General features: G+C 33.6%; 1 protein-coding gene across 2 annotated transcripts in view; it reads left to right on the plus strand.

Annotated features, from left to right (window-relative positions):
• XIRP2 (xin actin binding repeat containing 2) overlaps positions 1 to 21,779 on the plus strand; it is a 693,081-nt gene that overhangs the window by 319,276 nt on the left and 352,026 nt on the right. The window lies entirely within an intron of this gene.

Below are 21,779 nucleotides of genomic sequence, written 5' to 3' on the forward strand. Positions count from 1 at the left end.
AAAACAATGTGACAAGCCAAGGGAGGAGGTATGTTGGAGCGCAGTTGTTTCAGAACCTCTCAAAACATCCCACTAAGCCATAAGTCATACACTCAAATCTGATTCTGTCTAGTTCCATATTCTGGTCTTTAAAAATGGCCTAAGCTAGAGTTTCAGGGAGTAAAATGCAGGCTTTGGTGCTCTCCATTATAGAGCAATCTGTTGAAGGCCATTTTAGTTAATTTATTTCTTTGTAAAATATTATTATATTCCAGCAGTACATCCTGGTGAGGCTAGGCTTCTAAAATGTTAATTGCTCATTTAAAAAATGATCTCTGTGTCCCAGTTTTCTTGATGGTGTAGTTCCTAAGAGGACTAACAAATTCTGTGCTTGAGTCCTGCCTCATCAGTGTTGTGTGAGTAACATTCAGTAAATTAACCCTCAATTTTCCATTCTGTTAGGAAAAGGGAAAAAGGGACATTAGTTGTTTTGCAATTTGTAGCTCTCTCAGCAGGGAATGATCACTAGGACTACTTTAACCCCATATCTTTCATCTTTGCTGTCTTCCTGCTCACCTCTTCTTCCTACTTCAGAGAGAGAATATATCTTTCTACATTTGTAATATTTCTCTGTCAATTTTAAAAAATGCATTCAAAAGAGATGAATAAGTAGATCACGGGATTTTTTTTAGGATAGCAAAACTGTTAGTGTGTATGATTCTGTAATGGTGGTCACATGTCATCATACACTTGTCAAAACCCATAGAATGTACGATACAAGGAGTGAGCCCTAATGTATACCATGGACTTTAATTAACAATAATGCATCAATATTGACTCATCAATTGTAACAAATGTATTACACTAATACAGGATGTTGAAAATAAGGGAAATTGAAGGGGCTGTATGGGAATTTGTACATTTCACTCCATTTTTTAATATAAACTTAAAACTCCACCCAAAATCTGTTAATTAAAAATATATATATACACACACACCTCAATGACCTAGCCATTCCACTTCTAGATATTCACTAAGGAAAATGATATCATGTCCATACAGAGACTTAACACAAAAATGTTCAGAGCAGTTTCACTGTAGTAGCTCAAACTAGAAACAACTCAAATGTTCATCAGCAATAAGTTGATAAACAAATTATGGAAAATATATACAATGGAATACTACTCAGCAATAAAAAGGAATGAACTATCAGATGAACCTCAGAAAAATGATGTGAAATAAAAGATACCAGATGAAATAGAGGAATTATGAAGGAAATGAGGCATCTTTTGGAGGTGATGGTTATGTTCATTATCTAGATAGTTGAGATCATTTCACGGGCACGTCTGTGGGTCGAAATTTATCAAATCGCCTGCTTTTAATATGTGCAGCTTACTGTGTGTCAATTATAAAGACCTTTTATTTTATTTATTTTTTTATATGAAATTTATTGACAAATTGGTTTCCATACAACACCCAGTGCTCATCCCAAAAGGTGCCCTCCTCAATACCCATCACCCACCCTCTCCTCCCTCCCACCCCCCATCAACCCTCAGTTCTCAGTTTTTAAGAGTCTCTTATGCTTTGGTTCTCTCCCACTCTAACCTGTTTTTTTTTCCTTCCCCTCCCCCATGGGTTCCTGTTAAGTTTCTCAGGATCCACGTAAGAGTGAAACCATATGGTATCTGTCTTTCTCTGTATGGCTTATTTCACTTAGCATCACACTCTCCAGTTCCATCCACGTTGCTACAAAAGGCCATGTTTCATTTTTTCTCATTGCCACGTAATATTCCATTGTGTATATAAACCACAATTTCTTTATCCATTCATCAGTTGATGGACATTTAGGCTCTTTCCATAATTTGGCTATTGTTGAGAGTGCTGCTATGAACATTGGGGTACAAGTGGCCCTATGCATCAGTACTCCTGTATCCCTTGGATAAATTCCTAGCAGTGCTATTGCTGGGTCATAGGGTAGGTCTATTTTTAATTTTCTGAGGAACCTCCACACTGCTTTCCAGAGCGGCAAAGATATTCGCAAATGACATATCGGACAAAGGGCTAGTATCCAAAATCCATAAAGAGCTCACCAAACTCCACACCCGAAAAACAAATAACCCAGTGAAGAAATGGGCAGAAAACATGAATAGACACTTCTCTAAAGAAGACATCCGGATGGCCAACAGGCACATGAAAAGATGCTCAACGTCGCTCCTCATCAGGGAAATACAAATCAAAACCACACTCAGGTATCACCTCACGCCAGTCAGAGTGGCCAAAATGAACAAATCAGGAGACTATAGATGCTGGAGAGGATGTGGAGAAACGGGAACCCTCTTGCACTGTTGGTGGGAAGACCTTTTAAAAAGCCAAGATTACACCTTCCTCCCTTTCCCCCTTACTCTTGCTCTTCCCTATATTTCTTACCCTTCCCAGACCATATACCGAACAAACCCTGAGATATGTATGGTGCAAAAAATGTTTCTATCCGTTTTCTTAGTTCTCACTTTGTCAGTTAGGGATTGCATGGCACATAAAAAAAAACATTATTGTTTCTCAGCCCTTGATAGTTAGGTCTAAGACTTTTTTCTTACTACACTTTGAATGTAATTGGTGTACATTGCTCTACCCAATGATTAAGAAGTAAGAATAAGAGATACCTATGGTCTGTTGCTTTACTCAAATATTCAATCCACCAAATTGCCGCTGTTTAGAGTCCTGTGGAGAAAGGGAATCTATCACCTGAAAATTCGAAAGGAAGAGAGGCTCCTGGGTGGTACAGTCAAACATCTGACTCTTGATTTTGGCATAGGTGATGATCTCACTGTTTGTGAGATCAAGCCCTGCGTCGAGCTCCACACTGATAGTGCAGAGCCTCCTTGGGATTCTCTCTCTCAATAAATATATAAACCAAAAGAATTTTTTTTAAGATAAGTAAAATAAGGAGGGTTTTCTTTTATTTTGTTTCTATAGCACCACTTCTTAGTGTAATTCCTTACTGTGTATCACTGATGCTTACTGTCTGATCTCTGATCCTTTAGAGGTCAAACAACAAAATGTCTAACCACTGCAGTAATTCACATTACCTTTTTGGAAAGGAATAACCAGACTATATCAGCATATGTCCAGTCCCTTCCTGTATGCTAAGGAGAAAATTTCAATTTTCTTCATTTTTTTGTTAATTCTCCTCTTCTGAGGCAATTGATTTTTCAACATTACCTGCAAGAAATAATTTGCAGAATCTAGTACACTATGGAATTTTATGCTGGTTAATAATGGTACCATGTATTCACTAGGAACTCTCACTGCAGGCAGGCAGCATGGATTTGAAGATTAGCCTACAGTCACTATCATGTTAATATCCTCTCTAAGCTTTAGTGTATCTGCAAAATGGACAAATCAATAGGACATGTCATAATAGTATTATATTTGTCATGAGGATTAAATGAGATATTTTGAGCACAGTTTCAGATGCACCAGAGGCTTAAACATAATCTTTGGCTAATATAATTATTATATAATCATGATGGAACATATGTTTGGCTACTTATTCTTGAGAGGCCTAACAAAACTATTTCCTATGACAATGTGCTGATTAATGGTATTCCTCTGTTCCACAAATGCTAAGCAGTCAATAACTTAACTGTTCTCCTTTCCCAAGAACTTCAGATGAAATATTAATTAAAAAAATAAGCAGTGCAATCACAAACTGATGCTTGATTGTGATCATACACTTTATTCTTTGTGAGGTCCAATTTGCACAATTATAACCTAGCTTTATCTGAACTGTGAAAATTGTGTTACATCATAGGAAACATGTCCCTTTATTAGAGACTTACTGCATAATCATTCAATTATTTATATAACAAATATATGGAGGACTTACTATATGCCAAGAATAATTCTAAAAGCTGAAATGCAATAAGATGTACACAATTTTCTCATGAAAATCCAGTAAGGGAGGGAGACAATAATAAGTGATTTATTCATTATGATTGTGATGAGCCATTGAAGCAGTACCACACTGTAAGAGGGTAAGTAATAAGGTCTGACACTGGCCTATGAGCATGATGTGGTTAGGAAAGACTTTGCCCCTCAAAATGTGCTTTCAAAAACATGATCTCATTAACTCACATTTAAGATAATATTTCTTGAATTTGGCACTTATTAACTGGGTGATTTTGGCTAAGTTACATAAATACTCTAGGTTCAAATTCCTTTGTTTATAAAACAGATAATAACTTTTTTTATAGAGATAATGTAATGATTAAAAAAGCAAGTATGTAAATCATTGGCCAATACTAACTATTGTCTACTTATGTGCCCAAAACATAACTGTTATCTACTCTTGGAATCAGATCTTTAGATTTTAAGATATTGTTACTGTGATTTATGTGAATTTTAAAGATAAATATTTATTAGATGTTTGTAATTTATATTCCTCAGAATGGACAGAATAGAGGTACATTTGTGTGTGTGTGTGCATATATAAGTGTGCATGCACATGGGGGTGGCTTCTGCTTTAGAGTAGAAAAGGATGATAAAGTGTAATCTTATACAAATTTGGGAATAGTAAATGAGTTATTAAATAGCAATAAGGAGAAACTTGGTTCAACAGTTAGCATAAAAAACTATATATGTATTTCATATGTTAGTCAGGTTTCACTGACATACAAATATGGAGTCACTATGGACAGATGATTCTCAAGAAATTATGAGAACATCTGAGAGGAGCAAAAGATCATTTCTTCACTTAAGGAATACCATTAAACAATTTTCCAACAAGCTTACCTCCATGGATAAGAGAGTGCCTCAAGAGATGTTTCTTTGTTTGTTTGTTTGTTTTAAATAATCACAACCCTCTAGGATTCTCAAATTATAGGAAAAATAGGGAAAACTATTTTCTCTGGGATCAGTCTTTACGCCTAAAAGAACACTCAAGGCTATCTTTTAGATTAGAAACACTTATTATAATTATTTCTAATAATAAATAAACACTAGTTCAGTGCAATCAACTAGAACAAATAGTATTTACTTAAGGTAAAATTGGTAGTGTTGTGGGAAATGGGAAAATATATTTCTTCCGGTTGGAAAGAGTCATCATTCACATTTATGAACGTAATATATAGGGCTAGGTGAAATTATATATGTGTTATAGTTACTAACTGGGAAAGTAGATATTCCAGTGTCTACTCCTTATGATTTTTAGAAGGCATTTACAGTTGTTTATTATGAAATATTTTCCATGGATTCTTAGATACTCCTACCTAGCCTTTTTGGAGACTGGAATCTTACTGAATACTTGGATTTTTTTTTACTTCCTTTGTCAGACATATAGGTCCTCAATAGTATTTTTTAACTTCCCCTCTACTTACATATAACCAGATTTTTAAAATTATTTTTTATCTATGATTAAAAAGCCATAAGAAGTTAAGAATATCCTGGTTGCTGGGGGAAAAGGCAAACTCTTTAAAAAGATAAAGTCAATTATCAAACTCAACACCCAAAAAACAAACACCCAGTTAAGAAATGGGTAGAAGACATGAATAGACATTTTTCTAAAGAAGACATCCAGATGGCTAACAGACACATGAAAAGATGTTCAACATAAATCATCATCAGGGAAATACAAATCAAAACTGCAATGGGGTACCACCTCACACCTGCCAGAATGGCTAAAATTAACAACTCAGAAACAATAGATGTTGGCGAGAATGTGGAGAAAGGGGAACCCTCTTACACTGTTGGTGGGAATGCAAACTTGGTGCAGTCATTCTGGAAAACAGTATGGAGGTTACTGAAAAATTTACAAATAGAACTACCCTACTATCAAGCAATTGCACTACCAGGTATTACCCAAAGTGTACAGAAATACAGATTGAAAGGGGTCAGTATACCTCAGTGTTAATAGCAACATTATCAACAATAGCCAAATTATGGAAAGAGCCCAAATGTCCATGGACTGATCAATGTATAAAGAAGATGTTATATATATGTTACATTTATCATATATATACACACACACACACACACACACACACACACACACACACACACACATATACATATATACAAAATGGAATATTACTCAGCCATCAAAAATGAAATCTTGCTATTTGCAACGACATGGATGGAGCTAGAGTGTATTATGCCAAGCAAAATAAGTCAGTGAGAGAAAGACAAGTACCATATGATTTCACTCATGTGGAATTTAAGAAACAAAATAGATGAACATATGGGTAAGAAAAAAAGAGGGAAGTAAACCATGAGAGACTCAACAATGAAGAACAAACTGAAGGTTGATGCTGGGAGGTGGATGAGGGATGGGCTAATTGGGTGATGGGTATTAAGGAGGGTACTTGTTATGATGAGCACTGGGTATTATATGTAAGTGATGAATCACCAAATTCTACTCCTGAAACCAATATTACAATATATGTTAACTAATCAGAATTTAAATAAAAATTTTCAAAAAAAAGTAAAAAGAAAAAGTCCCTATCAAATTTTTAAAGGAGAAGCAGAAAATTTATTTTAAAATTGTATCTAGTGGTTAAGTAAAATAAGTGGAAGTAGTGATTTTTTTTAATGATAAAACAGGATGCTGTTGCCTAATGAAAAAAAGTATAACATTGGATTGTGGGGTTTTTAATATATGTAGATGTAAAATATGTGAAACCAATAGTACAAAAATGGAGAGGTGGTATGGTTAGAGAAATATGAAGATAAAAATGATGAAAAGCAAGACCTAAATATATGTTGTCTATATGAAATGTACTTTAAAGATTAAGACAGGTTGAAATAAAAATATGAAAATAGATATACCATGCAAACAGCATAAGAAAAACAGTGGGCTATGTTAATATCAAATAAAGTAACCTTGAAGATAAAATTTATTTTACCAATGATTAAGAAGGATATTTGATGTTGATAAAAGTTAATCATTAATCAGGAATACAATAAAATCATAAGTATTTATATACCTAAATAAAAATATTCAAAATATGTGAGGCAAAAAACTCCAGATTTAGAAATAGAATGTAGAAATAGAAATGTAAAAATGTAGAAATAGAAAATTTTATGATAGTTGGAGATATTTATGCCCTTGTATCACTAATAATAAGATGACTGGAAAAAAACATCAATAAGTTATAGAATATTTCAATGACATTATCAACTACTTTGACCCATTTGCTCTCTGTGATATTTATAGAACACCGTGACCAACAGTAGACATTCTGTAGTAAAGAATAGACATCCTTTTAAAAAGCACATAGCCTGGTCACAATATGGGACATATAATAGGCCATAAAATAAGTTGCAGCACATTTCAGGAAAAAAATCACATTATCTGATAGCAGCCAGAACTAACAAAATAAATAGAAAATCTAACTACACTATAGCTATTAAAGAAATTGAATATGTAATTATAAACTGTCATTCAAAAATAATTTGACTATATGTTGCATGCTTCATGATAAAAACACTCAGTAATAGATAAGGATATCCATTTTCACTTTTATCAACAGTGAACTGAAATCCTGACAAGTTCAATAAAATAAAGAAATAAAGGATATAAAGACAGGTAAGAAGTAAAATTATCAATTTGTTTACATAAAGAATTCTAAGAAATCTACCAGGCAAGTATTAAAACTTAGAAATGAATATAGTGACATTGCTGAATACAAGGTCAATTCATCTGTAGGCTGAATTCTAAGATCCCAAGACCCTGTTCATTGGGTGTATTTGTACCTTCTTTCAGTCATTAAAACACATTTGAATCTCCATGCTGCAGTGAAGAAATTTCATAGATGTAATTAAGATCCCAAATTAGTTGGGATCTCTTAAAATGAAGAGATTATCTTTAGTAATCTGGTGAGCCCTTAAGTGGGACAGGACTCTTGCTGGTGAGAGAGATTTGAAGCATGAGAGTGATTTAACATGAGGGAGAGTCTCCATTGTGGAAATGGAGGGGACCATGTAGCAAAGAATGTGGGCATCCTTTAAGAACTTGGAACCATGTCTCCCGAGAGCCAGCAAGGAATAGATCCTCAGTTTTACAAATGCAGTGACCTGAATTCTGCCAGCAACCTAAGTGATCTTAGAAGTGGATTGTTCCCTCAAGGCTCTAAAAAAGAACCTAGTATAGTTGGCATCTTGATTTCAACCTTAGAAGACCCTGAGAACAGGAATTTTCTATGCCATGCCTGGGCTTCTTACCTAGAGAACTGAAAAATAACAAATGTGTGTTGTTTTAAATCACTGATTGTAGTACTTTTTTGAATGTAGTTTTAGTAGATTGATACAATATTTAAATAATATTGTGATCCTGTATAGTAGCAAATAATTGGAGAATGAAATAAGGAGGGGAAAATTTGGTTTTCTAAGAGCCTCAAAAAGTAGTTGGAAATAAAGTTAACAGAAGAGGTGTAAGACCTCTAAACTAATAATAGCAAAATATCACTGAGACAAACCAAAGATTAAATGGTGCTATGTATATCATGTTCATGCATTTTGAGAATTAATGTTGAGGTGTCAATCCCCTCAAAATTAGGCTATAATTTCAATGAGACCCTTATTAAAAATCTCAACAGAATTATTTTGGGGAGAATTTGGCAAGTTTATTTTAAACTTACATTGAATGCAAAGGACTGGGAGCAGTCAAAACAATCATGGAAAAAAATTTGGAGAATTCATACAACCTGATTTCAAGCTTAGTATAAAGCTACTATTTGAAATAAAGTGGCATAGGTCTAAGTATAAACAAACAGATCAGTGGAGGGAAAAGATGATCTGGTAACAAACACAGACATAGATGACTGTCAACAAAGATTCCAAGACAATTGAAAAGACGGATAGTCTTTTCAATAAATAATACTGGATAAAGTGGATGAGCAAGGGGCAAATGAATCTTTAGCTTGCTCAACAAATTGATTTGAGATGGATCATAGACCTAAAGATGAATGCTGAAACTATAATGCTTATCAAAAACAAAATATTGGGGAATACCTTAATGACCTGAATTAGGCAGAACTTTTTCAAAGGACAGAAGTACCATTAGTAAAATGAAATATGATAAAACAGGATTCCATTAAAATTAGTTATTCAGTTTATTAAAATTATCATTAAGAGAATGAAAAGGCAATACAGATTAAAAGAAAGTATTCTCATTACACATATTTGACAAAGGCGTTGTATTTGGAATTTCTACAAATCAGTACAAAAAGACAACCAGCTTTAAAAATGGGCATATGAACAACCCACAAAAGGTATATGAATGGCTAAATAATCCTATAAAATATGTTCAACATAAAAATGTTCATATAAAAATGTGTTCAAAACCATCATCAGTAAGCATCAAATTAAAACCAAAAGGAGATATTATATGACATGTACTAAAATTAAAAATATCTAAGATTTTAAAATCCTGATGAAGGTACAGAGCATCTGAAACATTCACCAATGGTAGAGGTGTAAAATACTGCAACTATTTTGAACACTATTTTGGCAATTTCTTTTAAAATGAAGTATGAGCGTATCTGATAATTATATGAAATATATGTCCATTAAAACACAGTTTTAGGGGCACCTGGGTGGCTCAGTCGGTTAAATGTCCAACCCTTAATTTCAGCTCAGATCATGATCCCAGGGTCATGGGATCAAGCACCAAGTTGGGCTGCAGACTGGACATGGAGCTTGCCTGAGACTCTCTCTCCCACCCCCTCTGCCCCTCCCCTGTGCATGTGCTCTCAATAAATAAATAAATAAATAAATAAATAAATAAATAAATAAATAAAATTTTAAAAACACAGCTTTACTTTTACTGTCCCCAAACTGGAAACACTATAAACACTATAAATTGATAAACAAATTGATAAAGTTAATAAACGAATTGTGATATGTTCAGTCAGTAGAACACTACTAAGTAATAAAAAAAAAAGAATAAACAACTGGTTTATAAAAACTACATTGGTGAAACACTAAAACATTTTGTTAAGCAGAAAAAGCCAGACACAAAAAAGTACGTATTTAATGCGTCCATTTTTATGAAGTTCAAATAAGTAAAATCATCTATTGTAATAAGACTAGTCACTGTGGTTGTATATGGGAATGTTGACTGGAATAAGGCATGGGGAACTTTCTGAAGTAATGGAAATGCAAATATTCTGTTTTTATAAGATGTGGGATACACAGTTATATGCATTTTGAAATCTAAATTCCATACTTTAGATCTGTGCAATTCATTGTATGTGGATTAATATTTTAATTAAAAACATGCTGTTAGGGATTTTCTAGGAGGGCTGAATGATTTATATCATTTTACTTTGTTGTCTTGTCAAGCTTTTTGAAAAAGTTTATCTTGTAATTGCATACAGAAAATTTTTATCAAGATACTGTTAATCCATTTGTTTTAAAAGTGAACTTTTGGATCATTTTCCATTTCTTTTGAAATTGGATACTATGAGGTTACTAGAACACCTTGAAATGGTCCCACCATCAGCCTGTCTAGAGAAGTTATCTCATAGTTATTTGAATCTAGCAGAATAACTTTAGTTCTTGCCTTATTATAATTAGACTATTTGAGCCAATATGAATGAGGCCAGTTAACACAGAATCGTGTCATTTAAACAGTTGCTAAATCTCAATTTCTAGCAGAAAATAATAGCTTCAGTACCTAATATGTAAAATCATGATCAATCATTTATAAAATTCTTCATATGTGTTACTTCAGAGTTCTTTAATGACTTGATGGGGTAGGTACTTTTATCCCCATTGACCTGATGTGAAAATGGGTGATCATTAAGGTTAAGGGATTTTTTATTTTATTTTATTTTATTTTATTTTATTTTATTTTATTTTATTTTATTTTATTATTAAATATGAAATTTATTGTCAAATTGGTTTCCATACAACACCCAGTGCTGGTTAAGGGATTTTTTAAAGAAAATGTTAAGCTATTGACTTAGGATTCCAAATCAAATTTTCTGTTTCTGCACTTAGTGCTCTATCCAATAAACTAGAACTGAGTAGTGGATGAAAACAAGGTTATTTCTTGACAAATTCTTAAAAACAAGAAATGAGAAAAATCTCTGCTGCTCTAGGGTTGAGTTCCCATGTCTTAAATTATAGATTAACAAAACATTTGAAGAAACTTTTAGATGACTTTAATAAAAAGTCTGTACAAAATGAAACATCTGCTATCTATTATAGTTTTATTAGATGGAGGGTAATTACTCTGAATGATGTGTGCCGTATACTACAGTTTTCACCTGCAGAACCTTGTGCTGTCTTCACTTTGTTTCATGCACAACCTCTACATCGCAACCTTCCTTTCACCTGTGCACATTTTTAAAATAGATTTTCAAAATAAGCTGAGCGAAAGTGGCAGATACTTCAGTGTGTTCCAGAATTTATGATTCACGGAAATCAGCAAATGTGCCCAAGTGGTGGTAGAGCAGAAAATGTCAAATAATGATTTAGTTGTAAAAAAATGATCATTGAACCTGTTGAGAGTAAAGGTCTGATTAAGAATCTCACCAAAATTTAGATACAGATTCTTTGGAGGGAGTATGGGAATGAGTTTGAAAACTGGAAATTATTTGATCAATGGACAGTACAAATAAAAATCTAGCATATTTTTATTTCATTTGAAAACCTTAAGAGCTTCATTGACACGGGCACTTCTCAGCATCCTGCAGGGTTGGATCATTTACATCCTTCTTCTCAATATCTTTTGCCAACTAACCATTTCAAAATTACAGCTAAATTAAAGACACTGCCTGTTATTTGCTGTATACTGGAACTCAGATCTCCCCTTAGAGAGCTCTGAGCTCATTCAATGAGGCATAGCACTTAATTTCATTTGCAGAATTTCTGCTATCCAACTCTCCACAAATTAAATGAGATCATTCATTGCTTTCCCTGTAGGCTAATGGTACTTATATTGTTTGTCCACATTTAATGTCCTAATATCTTGGTTTCATGGTCCACTGTTTAATAACGAATCAGTAATGGAATTGAATATACTGTAGAAAAAAAAATACTCCTTCAGTTTATTGCCTTCCTATGGCTGTATGGAACCTTAGACCTCTTCTAGCTCAGAGTTGCAAATGTAGATGCCTACAGGGACCAGGCAGGCTGTAAATGTGTGAACTGAACTTGGTGTGAGAGGATATAATAGATAGGTTTTATGATAACGTGAAGAAAGTTTCCTTACTTTCAGTTGTAAAAATTAGCATTAGGAAAAAATATATGGCACATATCAAGTGTCTGTGGATGGAATTTGCCCTAAGGCTTCACCAGTTTTTCAACCTAATCTTGCCTATTTCTCCCATTTTATAAATTAGAAAATAACAAAGGAACAAAACAACTTGAATAATTCCTTCAACCAAATTCATTCATGATTCTTAGTATAGTACCAAAAATCAGTCACTGTACTTGAGAGGAATTACACATATTCAGAATTGTGACCTGAAGGAGGAAGGCTGGCATTGGATTAAGGTACAAGACTTGGAGTGCAGAGCTTATTAGTAAGCAAAATGAGAACTTCACGGCAAATAAATGTAAAAGAGTGGTTAGGAGAGCAGATGTGGTTTACATGATTCAACTAAGGTTAGAAGTGTCAACTATAAAGAGACCACACAAGCTAGTAGGGACATTAGACAGACTGGCAATTCTGGCATTTGTTTTTCTCTATCTTGGTTTTCAGCCTAAGGTCTTAGGCATTTTCAAGGAATCAAACTACAAACAAAACTGGCAAACTGTACATATTTATATATACACTGCATGTGGCTTCAGTAATTAATTGAAGTATAATGTTTCTTTACGAATTTAGAATTTGGAAAAGAATCACAAGGTGCTTGTATAATTTGTTATAAACAGTAGAAATTATTTGGAGAAACAGGAGAAAAAACATCATTTATATCAATTTTCTGTTTCCTAGGAAGGAGAAATAGCAAACCTAAGCATGCTAGCTCATGTGAGCAAGATTTAAAAACCAGAGCAGTGATCCTGGAGATTCAATGCATGTTTATCCCCATAGGGTTTAATATAAGTTAATTCTTCTGGTGTGAAGTTATACCAATGACTGGTATTTTGGTGAAAAGGAAAAAAAAAACGAATAAAGTTGTTTCATAGAGCGTTGTTTTCAAGTGCTGTATTTCACTAAGAGCTAAGAAACCTCTTAAGAAGCTTTTTTTTTTTCAACATGGGTTCACTATTCCCTTTCCTGATTTAGAAATAATTCATTCTTTTGGCTAGTGTAGTTCTTCAGTAACTAAAAATATGTAAAGCATGTTGGACAGGTGAAATTTAGTTGGAGTTTTCAAATTTGTGATTTTTAACTCTAGGAGATGTTCTGAACAATGTGTTTTTAGTTGTCATTTTATTGACTGAAATAGCAGCCAGGAAAGACTTTCAAGCTGACATTGTAAAATGAAGCTTTCTGGGGGCAAATTTATTACGTATGAATGAACAGACTTTTTTAAAATTGGGAACTTTTGTTTCTGTAGTGTAAAATTGAAAACAAAATGAAGTAGATTCCTTTGTAGAAGGGGGTCAGGATAGCAGGTGTAGTTTAAATGATTCAGGAAAAAAAATATTGCAGATAAAGAGAATGTTTCAAATGAAGGAAACAGTTCAGATTGAAGGATTTACGTAGGGCTGAAGTTGTAAATCATATTACCAGCATCTACTTTTTGAAGATGGTTCAGAAGGGGAAGAGAGACAAATTAACCTGTCTCAGAAGTAAAATGCCAGGGATTTGACCTAAAACTCAAAGATTTTAAGATCTTCTCAAGCCTCTTGATACTATGAATAATGGGGAGAAAAGCAGTTTTAGTGTATTCAATATCTATGTTTGAATATAAACCGAAAACTGTTTTAATTGATGAAAATGACCACAAGCAATGCAAAACTGGGAGAAAATTGTGATGTTTAGAGAAATTCTAATACCATATGCTCCATTTGAATTTATGCTTACTGGTGTTTTTGATTTCTAGTATCTTTCACATGGCAAAGATGATTTTCAAGAGCAATTCATATCTGTTAATCTGGTGGGTCAGTTCTTTAATGTGCCAATCCAAGTTCTGTCTGTATTCTCTCACTGAACAAAGTTACCTGGTGAGGGAGCACACTGGAAAATGTCTTCTCCAGTCTCACCTACTCCAAAGCACTTTTCCATAGGTCTTCCTGTACATCCACACTGGAAAATGTCTTCTCCAGTCTCACCTACTCCAAAGCACTTTTCCATAGGTCTTCCTGTACATCCACACTGGAAAATGTCTTCTCCAGTCTCACCTACTCCAAAGCACTTTTCCATAGGTCTTCCTGTACATCTGCCTTAGTGAAAGTAACATTTTCACTACTGAGGAAGCAATCAGATCCTTAATTATGAAATTAGTTATCACTAGATTTAAACTTCTCATGGTATATTCATACTTTAAAATATTTAAGTCCAATACCTTCTTAATTGTTGATATAAGTGCAGCAAACAAGAAAATGTGTGTTTAAAGGGGAGGGGGGTGATTTGCTTATTCTGGGACACCTTAGTCCATCATAAAAATGCCGGAAGAAATGGAGTCAGTAATTTGGCACAAGTCATTTAAAACACTTTCCACAAAGATCGTTTTGTATCTTGTATTTTAAACATATTACAAATGTATGTGTAAGTTTAGATTGTAAGCTCCTTGAAGTCAGGCTTGTGTTTTGTCTCCCACAGTAGATATCTTCCTAGCACAGTGCCTGGAAGGCAGAATGTGTCCATAAATAGGTCCTAAATAAAGAAGACTATATTTTGTAGAAAAAAAGAATTTTGGGTCAATGTAGGGTTTTATAAGTGACTCATTTCCAGACCTTATTATCTTAATTAGATACAAAGATATACAGGTATTGTACATACAGTTTTCTAGGGCATTCCCTAAAATCTCAATATTGTTCAAGTAACAGATACATCATATTTGACGGATAAAGAATCACCTTAATTTTGTATAAGCCCCAAGGAAAGGGAAAGATAAAAAATAGATATTCTTGGCCTTTTCAGTGTCACCCCATAGTTTGAAATACCATGTTCATAATTCAGTCACATAACTCCTCCAAGATTTGTTCCTTGATTTTTCAGTAGGAATCATACATGATTATAATGGTATTGCTTCCCTTATGTTCTGTGAAAAGATGTGGTTTCTACCACATTTAATAGGACACATTTTTTTTTCTGTATGAAAGTAATACCAAACAATAATCAAAAAACCAAGTATTAAATAAACTCTTACAGTAGGTGCTCTGGGACTACAAAAGAACCTCAAGACTCTTCCTTTGGGATTCTGCAATATGATTGGAAACCAAGACATACAAATCACATCGTTAGTGAAAATATTGGAATATACAAAAGACCCATTAAAGAAAAAAAATCAGACATAGCAAATATGGTTTCTTAATCTAGATGGCTTTTCTGTTTTTAAATTCAGGTAGAAGCAACTCACCTGGCATGGATCCTAAGACTTAGTCCTTGTGCCCTGGTTGCTATTTCTCATAGCAAATGCTAAGATGTGCATTCTTATCTTTAAGTTCCTAATGCGTCCGTACCCAATTCTCCTGTGCATTCCAAACAATCTCTGGATTCATCTCTGGATTCTTTTTTACTACTCCATTTCAGAAACATATTACTGCAAACCCCATATTTCTTGCATGTTGAGGTTTACAGGTTTATTAAAAATACAAGATACACACTTAAGATTGAAATTCAGATAAATGACATTTTTGGTGCAGATGTATGTTACTGGCATTCTTCTCAGGCTGTTTACAATCTTCTAAGCCTACAAGTATACACATAATATTGATAATTCTGAGGGAAAGAATGGCTGGGCAAGGAACAAAAGAATGATGACAAATCTGCAATAAGGACGTAATGAAATGAAGATGCCTTTGATAAGAACCTCAGTATTATTTTGTATAAAACATCTTGAAGAAAGTGAAATTTGATAAAAATTCCCTGTATAAATGGTATGCAATTGTTAGAGCTTAATTATTTAATAAATGATATGACATATAGAGATCTTTGTACTCATCTCGTGTATGATTTTTAAATATATAATTTAAAGATAAAAAAATTTTTAAACAAATTATAAAGATTTGCTCCTTGAGTTTTCAGTACACATAAACAATCTTTAAAATGTTTTAGGCAGGAAAAAATATTTGAAGAGAATAAAAACCTACTTAATTTAGCCCAAGATAAAGAGATTTATTTAAAAGTATTTTTAAAATTTAAAGAAAATAGAGCAACTGGATTTCAGCAAGTCTGGAAAACATGAAGCTCCAGGGAGCTCAGCTGTAGGAGTTCATGGACCTTTATTCTAATGATCTACCATTACCTCAGCTGGCAACTTATTAGGTTTCTGAGTATCTTAGTTCATATTCTCAAAAGGGAATCTGATTAATTCAGATTAGTTTATGGATTGGTTCCTCTGGGGTTGGATAGCTACTCTTGGTTCACTCAGCCATGTCGGGGGAATGACATTACTAATTAAGGATAAGCTAGAGGAAATGAGATCTTTCTTTAGTGGAGATATTTACAATGCCTGTACATATTTATTTGTATGTAAATGTATAATGGAAAACAGACTATGTGGAATTAATAAAATGCAATTATCTCATTTTAGGAAAGTATATTTATGGGTGAATTGTTGACAGTTCTTACTCCTGTGTCTTAAACCTCAGTGCATGGGACACAAGCCACACAAGCTTAAGTCAAAACCCAAATGTCTTTCTTGATTGGCCCCTTTAACTTGCCTTTCACATCCAATCACCAAATCTCAGCTCTTGTATATCCTAAGTAACAGACATATTGACATCACCTATCCATGAGTGAAACTTTCCCATTATGTTATAAAATTCACAGAAGAATGGTTTGTGTGCAGCTTTTTCATATTTGTATCTCTACTACCTACCACAGTGCTTAGCACCAACAGCCCAACTGATACGTTGATTGTAGCTTTGTGAGACCCCACGACAGACAATTCAGCTAAATCATGTTTACATAAACTGAGATATCATAAACTGTGTTAAGTTGCTATGTTTATGGTGATATCATTATGTAGCAGTAGATAACTAATACAATCATTTCTATCTGTATTGTATCTTTTCTGCATTACATTTTTAAAAAATTAATGACAGCCTCATTTTAAATTCTTAATGTATGGTTTTATTTTTGGCAACAATCTAGTCTTTATCATTTAGTAATGGTTTAATATTAACTTGACATGGAACTCAAAAATGGTAGAATGAATCAGCAAGATGATAATCATATGTGGATAAATCATTGATATTTTTCATTTGACTCCTCTTCCCTGCCTGCCCTCCACTGTCTGACAGTGACTTGTAGGCCATGGCCCCAAGCTGTTTAAGTTCAAAGGACATTTTCATGTTAGTTAGGAATCATAACTGAATCTTTGTTTAGCTTCTGTGTCATATATACCTCTGCACTTCTTTATTTTCACTATAAGATGCTATGAAATTATCAAGTGCCTGTTTTTCTCTCAAGTCTAGATCAATCCACCATAAGTCTTTCCTTGTTCCAAGAACAGAAGGAAAATTCTACTTCTATTCAGAAAATAGTAAAGATTTATGGTTCCCAGTCTGTAAAGTTCCATCTCTGATATAACAGAGATAATTCAAAATTGTTGTTTCCTTCTGATGATTCCAGGAACTATGATATCCTAAGACATCTAAGAAATCCTGAGATGTTGTAGAAACCCTTTCTAGACAATTGGCTAAATGGTATGTGTGGAAAATGAGTTTTGCCACTCAGATGCTGAGAAAAAAATCACAAAACTACATTAAAAATGTTGACATAAAACTAGAGGAGTAGCATTTTTATGTATGTGTAAAAACTCTCCTGACCATTCATCATTGCTATATCTGACTAGGAGCTTCTGAAACTCTGTATTGGTCTCTCCTCCTATCAGGAGACAATAATCTTTTAGATGGTCAAGTTCCTCCTCTTCCTCTATCCATGGAGGTACCTAAGTCCACATTTGTCTCAAATTTCTATATGCTTCTGGAATTCCTGCTTCTGTGAGTGTCAGGAACTGTAGATCCCAAGGATTGCCCTAGGTAAGACTGAGCCTTAGAGGCACCATCACTAAAGGCCTTGAGCCTTGTGATACACAGTCTCTAAAATAAGGGATTCAGAACACCCAGGAGAACATTTAGCTATTAAGGACAAGACCTTCAAGTAATTGGAATTGATTAAAATAAATAATTCCATATTCAGAGTAAGCCTGGAAAAGACACAAGATGATATGGCAGAGGACACATACTGGAAATTAGGAACCTAGTCTATCAAGAAACATTGAGTAGATACTGAGATTTCAATGAGTATCTTCACAGATATCTTTACACAACTCTGTTTTTACATGTTGGATAATCTTTGTTTTGGAGATAAAAGATCTGTTCCTTTGAAAAGGAACTCTATTTACTATAACTCATACAACCACATTTTATATAAACTTAATAGATCTTGAAATATATTTATATATCTTAGCATCTCAAAAATGATTATTTGGGATGGGACCTACAAATAAAAACTTAAAATACTTTATTGTAAATACTGATTTTATCATAAAAAGATAAATAAGAAAAAAAACCCTGGGATCTGAATAATTTGCTGCAGTGTACATTCCTAGCTACAAGGAACAATGTAACTAAAAATCTTGGAGTTACCTATTTGTAAACCAGTAATTCTTTCTTTTTCCCTGGTGTTAAGCTCATAAATGAATTCCACTCATGTATTCATAATAAAACATAGGTATGAAGTAAGAGTCTTAGTTGCCTAAGTCTAGATATCTTGAAAAATTATTTAGTAATTTCAGTGCTAGCCAATTTTTTTCTTAAAAATAAGGATCTTTTTAAAGATTTAAAGAGGAAAATTTAAAGTCTTAAGAAAAGAGGTAAAGTATTCTAAAACATAAACGTGATGTTCAATTTAAGAAAATGATTTTGGAACTGATACATGAATTCAGCAAAGTTGCAGGGTACAAAATTAATGTACAGAAATCGGTTGCATTTTATACATCAATAATGAAGCAACACAAAGAGAAATAAAGAAACTGATCCCATTCATAATTGCACCAAGAATCATAAAGTACCTAGGAATAAACATACATGCTGAAACTATATGTTTGCTGAAACTGTGTGCTGAAAACTATAGAAAGCTTATGAAGGATATTGAAGAAGATACAAAGAAATGGAAAAACATTCCATGCTCATGGATTAAAAGAATAAATATTGCTAACATGTCAATACTACCCAAAGCAATCTACGCATTCAATGCAATCCCAATCAAAATTGCACCAGCATTCTTCTCAAAGCTAGAACAAGCAATCCTAAAATTTGTATGGAACCGCAAAAGACCCCAAATAGGCAAAGTAATATTGAAGAAGAAAACCAAAGTGGGAGGCATCACAATCCCTGACTTTAACCTCTACTACAAAGCTTTAATCATCAAGACAATATGGTGTTGGCACAAAAACAGACACATAGACCAATGGAATAGAATAGACTCCAAAACTGGATCCACAAATGTATGGCCAACTAATCTTTGACAAAGCAGGAAAGAATATCCAATGGAAAAAAAGACAGTCTCTTGAACAAATGGTGCTGAGAGAACTGGACAGCAACATGCAGAAGAATGAAACTAGACCACTTTCTTACACCATTCACAAAAATAAACTCAAAATGGATGAAGGACTTGAATGTGAGACAGGAAACCATCAAAACCCTAGAGGAGAAAGCAGGAGAAAACCTCTTTGACCTCAGTTGCAGCAATTTCTTACTTGACACATCTTCAAAGGCAAGGGAATTAAAAGCAAAAATGAACTATTGGGACTTCATCAAGATAGAAAGGTTCTGCACTGCAAAGGAAACAATCAACAAAACTAAAAGGCAATGGGCAGAATGGGAAAAGATATTTACAAATGACATATCGGACAAAGGGCTAGTATCCAAAATCTATAAAGAACTCACCAAACTCCACATCCAAAAAACAAGTAATTCAGTGAAGAAATGGGCAGAAGACATGAATAGACACTTTTCTAAAGAAGACATCCAGATGGCCAACAGACACATGAAAAGGTGCTCAACGTCACTTCTCATCAGGGAAATACAAACCAAAACTGCACTGAGATACCACCTCACGCCAATCAGAGTGGCTAAAGTGAACAAATCAGGACACTATAGATGCTGTTAAGGATGTGGAGAAATGGGAACCCTCTTGCACTATTGGTGGGAATGCAAACTGGTGCAGCCACTCTGGAAAACAGTATGGAGGTTCCTCAAAAAAATTAAAAATAGATCTACCCTATGACCCAGGAATAGCACTGCTAGGAATTTACCCAAAGGATACAAGAGTGCTGATTCATAGGGGCACATGTACCCCAATGTTTATAGCAGCACTTTCAACAATAGCCACATTATAGAAAGAGCCTAAATGTCCATCAACTGATGAATGGGTAAAGAAGATGTGGTTTATGTATACAAAGGAATACTACTTGGCAATGAGAAAAAAAATGAAATCTGGCTACTTGCAGCAATGTGGATGGAACTGGAGGGTATTGTGCTAAGTGATATAAGTCAGGCAGAGAAAGATACCATATGTTTTCACTCATATGTGGATCCTGAGAAACTTAACAGAAGACCATGGGGGAGGGGAAGGGGGAAAAAAAGTTACAGAGAGGGAAGGAAGCAAACCACAAAAGACTCTTAAATACAGAGAACAAACTGAGGGTTAATGGGGGATGGGGGAGAGAGGAAATGGGTGATAGGCATTGAGGAGGCTACCTGTTGGGATGAGCATATGGAAACCAATTTGACAATAAATTATATTTAATAATAAAAAATAATTTTGTAGTTTTATTCTATACTGATAAATGCAGTTACTATAAACAAAATTGTTAGTTGGTGGCATGGCATTCTTCTGAGTAATTTTGATTTGTTCACTGAAATTAATAGCTAAACTTTTATAGAAAAGTAAGTGAGAATGTAGTAATTAAAATAGAAAATGTGGTATTAAACTGGGTAACAATTATAAAGTCTAGTGTTTTCTATTAATCTTTTAATGAACCAGATGAGCTAATTTTTTTATGATTCTATAGAAAAATTTGTATTTGAAATATTTAGGAAAGTTTCAAGATATAAGTCTTACACATTTTTGTGATAATACTTTAGTAAATTATTTTGTTCTCGATAAGGTCAGTGTATATTTTCTAATATTTTTTAGTTGACTAAGAAATTTAAATTCATATGGTATTTTAGTAATGCATCTATTGGAATTCTGCATTAGACTTCATATAATGAAAACAAATTCCAGTTTTATATATTCAGAATTTTGAGATGTGAGAGGACCTCAGACAACTTTTCAAAAAACTTTTTTGTATGTATACTAATTGAGCAATAATGTGGCATTCTAAGATACTAGATATCTTCCTCCAAATCCTCCTGAAACAAAGAAAGAAAGAATTGAATGATACTAAGTGATAATGCTAACAGAAATTGAATGTATACATTTGCAAATCTTGGCATGATAATGCAAAACAAAATATATTAAGATGGCAAGGAGATATTATGTTTTATAAAAAAGAAAGTGACTTTAAGCTTATTAAAGTGGGGAAGATTAATAAAATAATATACCAGAACAAGATTTTAGAAAGTTAAAATTTAATTGAATATGTGAAAACATGTAGATGTTAATATTGTTTGAAACTGAGAGTAGAAGATAGAATTGTTTTGCCAGCCTGAAGTCATACATATGA

This window comes from Felis catus, chromosome C1, assembly GCF_018350175.1.
Source record: "Felis catus isolate Fca126 chromosome C1, F.catus_Fca126_mat1.0, whole genome shotgun sequence".
Lineage (NCBI taxonomy): Eukaryota > Metazoa > Chordata > Mammalia > Carnivora > Felidae > Felis > Felis catus.